We start from the raw sequence: 6,709 nt of genomic DNA, 5'->3' as shown, positions 1-6,709 counted from the left end.
GGGAAAAAAGAAGGGAGGGAGGAAGGAAGGGAGGGAGGGAGGGAGGGAGGGAAGAAGGAAGAAATGATACCTAATAACATTCTGCTATATCCATAGATAGGTGCCTAGCATAACTGTCATCAGAGAGCAAGTGTTGGAAACAGATGCAAAGACCCACAGCCAAGCATTACGGGGAGCTGGGTGAATCCTGCAGGACAAGAAATTGTAGGAGACAGAAGTGTCAAGGACACTACAGGGAAACTGACAGAGTCAACTAACCTGAGTTCATAGGGGCTCACAGAGACTGAACTGACAGCCAGGGAGCCTGTGTGGTGTAATCTAGGATCTCTGCATATTTGTTCTGGTTGTGTAGCTTGGTCTTTTTAGCAGACTCCTAACAGTGGGAGCAGGGGCTGTATCTGACCTTTTTGCCTGTTTTGGGGACACTTTTCCTCCTACTGGGTTGCCTCATCGAGCCTTAATATGAGAGAAAGTGCCTAGTCTTATTGGGACTTGGCATGCCAGTTTGGTTGATAGCCATGGGAGGCCCTCCCTCCTACCCTTTCTTTGAAGGGAAATGAAGAAGGATGGGAATAGAGGGGCTGGCAGGAGAGGAAGGAGGAAAAACTGCTGTCAGGATATAGTATATGAAAGAATAAATAAAAAGTTTTAAAAACCTAAGAACATAACCCAACTACTGCCATATCTAATGTCTTAGAAATATTTGACAACCTTCTAACCTCCTTGGTTTTAAAAAAATGAGTAAAAATAAATTTATTCTAACTAAAAAACAAATTGATTTCAAACTTAAAAAATTGTTTTGCATTTGGTGTGGTGGTAGGGGACTTTAATTCCAGCACTCAGGAGGCAGAGGTTGGTGGGTCTCTGTAAGTTAACTGAAAAAGAATTTACTTAACCTTGACCAAAAAGTTTACATTCGTTTTTTATTTTCAGTATAAAAAACATTTAAAGAATTTATATAGGAAAGGGAACCAAAATCTCACTCAGCAGTAGAATGCTCGAGTATTACAAAAGAGAGGAAGGAAGGGAGGGTAGAGAGACAAGGGGCTGACATGGGACTTTTTGGTGAACAAAGGGCCTTCTGGCCTCCTTGCAGGCTGTAGTTTCTCTGAGGCTCCTAAATCGGTGTTAGGATTTGTAAAGGAAATACAGGTGGCAGTAGATGTTCGGACACTGTAGGCAGTGAGTGCATCTCGTCAGATCAGCCCCAAAAGGATGAATGGGGGAGGGGCAACTGTCCCAGGGCTGTCTAGAACTTCTTAAACTGTTTTTTTTTCTTTTTTTTTTTTATTGGATGTTTTATTTACATTTCCTATGTTGTCCCCTTACCCCATCCCCCACCCACCCAGGAACCCCCAATCCCCTCACCCCTCCTCCTTCTTCTCTGTGGATGTAACCTCTATCTACCCCCCCACTCCCACCTCCCCACCCTCAAAATTCCCACCCCCTGGGGCATCCAGCCTTCATGTGGTCAAGGTTCTCTTCTTCCACCTATGCCCAGCAGGGCCCTCCACTCTTACATATTCAACTGAAGCGCTGGATCCCTCCCTAAGTGCTCCCAGGCTGGTGGTTTAGACCCTGGGAGCTGTGGTTGGTTGGTATTGTTGCTCTCCTCATGGTGCCACAAATCCTTTCAGCTCCTTCAGTCTTCACTCTAACTCCTCTATTGAGAACCCCATGATCAGTTCAATGGCTAGTTGTGAGCATCTGTCTCTGAGTATGTCAGACTCTTGAAGGCCTCTGAGGAGATATCTATATCAGGCTCTTATCAGCATGCACTTCCTGACTTCCACATCAGCATCTACCTTTGGTGATTGCACATGGGATAGATACTCAGGTGGAGTGGTCTTGAGACGGCCCCTCCTTCAGTTTCTGACCCTCACTTTGTCTCCATATTTGCTCCCTTGAGTATTTTGTTGCTCCTTCTAAGAAGGACCTAATCACCCCCACTTGGTCTTCCTTCTTTATGGGCTTCATGTGGCCTGTGAGTTGCATCTTGGGCATTTCAAGGCTCTGGGCTAATATCCAATAATTAGTGAGTGAATACCATGTGTGTTCTTTTGTGATTGGCTTACCTCACTCAGGATGATAATTTCTAGTTCCATCCATTTACCTAGGAACCTCTCGAATTCATTGTTTTTAATAGCTGAGTAATACTCCATTGTGTAAATATACCACATTTTTTGAATCCATTCCTCAGTTGAAGGACATCTGGGTTTTTCCAGCTCCTGGCTATTATAAACAAGGCTGCTATGAACATAGTTGAGCATATGTCCTTGTTATATGTTCGAGCATCTTCTGGGTATATGCCTAGGAGTGGTATAGCTGGATTCTCAGGTAATGTTATGTCCAATTTTCTGAGGAACCACCAGACTGATTTCCAAAGTGGTTGCACCATCTTGGAGTCCCACCAACAATGGAGGAGTGTTCCTCTTTCTCCATACCCTCGCCAGCATCTACTATCACCTGAGTTTTTAATCTTAGCCATTCTGACTGGTGTGAGATGGAATCTCAGGGTTGTTTTGATTTGCATTTCCCTGACGACTAAGGATGCTGAACATTTCTTTAGGTGCTTCTCGGCCATTCGAGTTTCTTCCGTTGAAAATTCTTTGTTAAGCTCTATACCCCATTTTTTAATAGGGTAATTTGGTTGTCTGGAGTCTAATTTCTTGAGTTCTTTGTATATATTGGATATTAGCCCTCTATCAGATGAAGGATTGGTAAAGATTTTTTCCCAATTTGTTGGTTGTTGTTTTGTCCTATTGACAGTGTCCTTTATCTTACAGAAACTTTGCAATTTTATGAAGTCCCATTTGTCAATTCTTGATCTTAGAGCATATGCCATTGGAGTTCTGTTCAGGAACTTTTCCCCTGTGCCCAAGTATTCGAGGCTCTTCCCACCTTCTTGTTAATCACTGCTCCATATCTACTGAATGTGAGAGGGGGGCACAGAAAAATCTGGAAGTAGTAAAAGATTACTGAACCCCTAGAATTAAAAATTAATTCAAAATCAAATGCATCATAAATCTAAGATGTTTCTGCCAGCGCTCCCTTTGCCCTCAAAGCACCGTGCAGTTTTTATCCCAGCCTTGGTTCTGAACACAGTGTGTGAGCTCCACTGTCCCGCAATGGAAAGCCAAGGTGAACGGCCCAAAACACGTCCACTCAGACTCCAGGCTGTTGTGTGTTATGGACTGCGGTGCTTTTGGTTTTAATTACAGAAAACAAAGACACTTAGTATTTTCCTACTGATATTCCTTAGCATTAAATTAGTATACGCTTGGATTATATTGTGTCACGTGCTTGATTTTAAAAATTGCTGTTTGACTTACTGACTCAAAGGTCATTAAAAAATAATCACAAAGTAAAGCCTGGTCTGGTGGCACGTGACTTTAATTTCAGCACTTGGTAGACAGAGGCAGGATGATCTTTATGAGTTCAAGCCCAGTTGGGGCTATCTAGTGAGACCTTGTCTCCAAAAAACTGGAAAAAAGAATCACTAAGAGAGTGAAAATCACTAAAAGTGGTTTAGGACAGAATTTCCAGGTAGGCTGGTGAGATGGTAGGCAATGAAAGCACTTGCTGCGTGTAAACCTTGGGACCTAAACTCAATCCTCAGACCCCACCTGGCAGAAGGAGAGGATACACTCTCAGCGGCTATCCTCTGACCTTCACACACATGCTATGCACATGTGTGCCTGTACACACACACACACAGAGGCACACACACAGAGGCACACACTAATGATAAAATTTTAAATAATTTTTAAAAAGCCTTGTTTTAAAGATCTCTCTTGGTGTCAGCCTCCTAGAGCTGGTTACAGGCAGTTGGTTGCCTGACATGGGTAGGGTGTTGGGAACCGAATTCAAGTCCTCTGGAATAAGAGTAAGTGCTCTCAACTCCTGAGCCATCTCCTAGGCCCCTATAAAAATAGCTGAAAATTTAAAAAGAATTTCCAACAATCTCTGAAATGGTTCTAAACATACTTCTGCCATTTTGCTCTGTGTGTTTATTTGAAGTGCACTCTGTTGATAACTATAAAAGCAAAGAATTGATCAAATCTGAAAAACATTGAAGATGGCATGTCTTGTAGCAGCAAATATTTGCCATGATTTAACTCTTTATGTAAAATGAGCACATCTAGTTCATTTCTATGCACATTTGCTTTATTATTTAATAAATGGTAACAATTATATGCCCCAGACTTCCAAGTGTTGGGAGCCGACCCCTAGCAGAAAGCGGCTATCATCTTTGCAGCCATCTCAGGCCATATACCCTGACAAGAGACTTGTTTTCAACAGCCCACAACAGCTGAGCACACTCTGATAAACATCTTGTTTTTCTCACATATCTTGTTTTGCTGTTTAGTGCCCCCAGCTGCAAGGCACATGTGGTAAAGTGTCTTCAGCTGTGTTCCCCTGCTTGTCCACGGCTGCGAGGCATGTGGTAAAGTGTATATGTACTCATGATTTATTTTCTGTAAGAGAGACTTGATCAGACCCTCTGTCTTGTCTCTATTCTTCACGTCTCTCACTCTCTTGCTAGGCCCTGACCCACGGATCGGAGCAGCAGAACAATTCCCAAAGAATTGTTTTAAAATAATTTTTCATGATTTTTATCAGTACATGTTTGATGTGTATATTTATTTTATATGCCTATATGGTTGGGGTCCTGTAAAAACTTCTCAGGCTAAAAGGGGCTCATGGGAAAAGTTTAAGAAGCTTTTCTCTGGGCAGCTCAGGAGGGTTGAACTTGAAGACTTCTATTCCTTCATGCAGTTACCCACTGTCAAATGAGGAAAAAGAAAATATAGAGTGTTTTTTAGCTGCTCGGTTGTGAGGGGCACAGAGATTCACTGTGTACAGGCTATGACATTACCCCTGACCCAGGGAACAGATGGGCTTACGGCTCTCCCATCTTATACTCAGAGTCCTTTTGACAGTCCATTCCCTTGGTAGAGCAGGTAAGTTGTGAAGGCTTGCAAAAAGCAAAAAAGTCACTTAATTAGCACCAAGTTGGGCCAAGGGCACAGTTCAGCAGAAAGGCATTTTACCTAGCTTGAGGTCTTGGGTTTACACAGTGGCACTGCAAAAACAAGGCAAATACAAACAGCTAGATGTTGTGATGCCCAAGTGTCATCCCAGAACGCAGGAAGTTCACAGATACAAGACCAGCTCAGACCACACAGTGAGTGTGACCCAGCCTGAGCTGCACATGACCCTGTTTTGAAAGTCAAGTTTTCTTTTCAATCTACCAAGCTGTTTAAGGTTAGTTTAAAATAGAACACCCCAGTAATATGATCAGCACAGAACAAGAACTCCATCTCTGAGAGGGAACAGACAGAAAGCGATACTGTTGGCCCTCTACCCTGTGGAACCGTCCAGGAATGAGCAGGTAGTGCTGTATCTAATGTGTCAGCTCTCTTTAGTTGCCTAGTTCTGCATGACTTTCTTGTGTCACCAAAACCTAACCCTTATATAGCATACATTTCTGACTAGAAATTTAGTATATAATCTAATTAGCTAGAGGACATAGGTTTTTGTTTAAAGATTTATTTATTTATTTATTTATTTATTTATTTATTTATTTATATGAGTACACTGCAGCTGTCTTCAGACACATACTAGAAGAGTCCATCGAATCCCATTACAGATGGTTGTGAGCCACCATGTGGTTTCTGGGAATTGAATTCAAGACCTCTGGCAGAGCAGTCAGTACTCTTAACCACTGAGCCATCTCTCCAGCCTGAGGACATAGATTTTAATCTATAGGATATGAACTTAATGAAGAATTGGAATCTAGGAGCTGGAAAAATGGCTGAGCAGTTAGGAGTATTGGCTGTTCTTCAGAGAACCTAGGTTCAGTTCCCTCAGAGGACCTAGGTTCAGTCTTCAGAACCCACATGATGGCTCAAAATCATCTGTAACTCAAGTTCCAAAGGATCCCATACCCTCTTCTGGCTTCCTTGGGTGCTAGGCACACTCGTGGTACACATACATGTCATAAACAAAAGTCTCATACCCATAAAAATAAAAATAATTTAAATTTTTAAAAATTGAAACCTAGACAGAAGAAAATGTAATGAGCCTTCTGCAGGTGATAACATCCCTGTCAGGGAGGGCTGCTTACTTACTTGTTTGCTTTTAAAATATTTGTTTATTTTATTGTACTGTATGAGCTTTTTGCCTACATGTATGTATGTGCATCACATACCTCCTGGTGCCCATAAAGGTCAGAAGAAAGCATCAGATTCCCTGGAACTGGAGTTACAGATGGTTGTGGACCACTGTGTGGGGTTCTGGGAACTGAACCTGGGTCCTCTGGAGGAGCAGCAAGCAGCAACCTTTCTTAACTGCTGAGCTGTCTCTCCAGCCCTTAAAGTTGTTATTTTGATGTTTTGTTTGTCATTGGTGTTCACAGAGATGTAACTTACTCTGATCTTGGCTTTTCTCAAACATCTTACATGTTTTATCTATTTTATTAACACTGGGTGTTAAAATTGAAAAGTGTGTGTGTGCGTGTATTTCTTTTCTTTTTCTTTCTTTTTTTTTAAAGATTTATTTATTTATTATATATGAATACACTGTAGCTGTCTTCAGACACACCAGAAGAGGGCAGCGAATCTCATTACGGATGGTTGTAAGCCACCATGTGGTTGCTGGGATTTGAACTCAGGACCTCTGAAAGAGCAGTCAGTGCTCTTAACCA

Source organism: Grammomys surdaster, unplaced genomic scaffold (genome assembly GCF_004785775.1).
Source record: "Grammomys surdaster isolate TR1022 unplaced genomic scaffold, NIH_TR_1.0 129, whole genome shotgun sequence".
Taxonomy (NCBI): Eukaryota; Metazoa; Chordata; class Mammalia; order Rodentia; family Muridae; genus Grammomys; species Grammomys surdaster.
Note: the sequence above shows the minus strand (reverse complement) of the source record.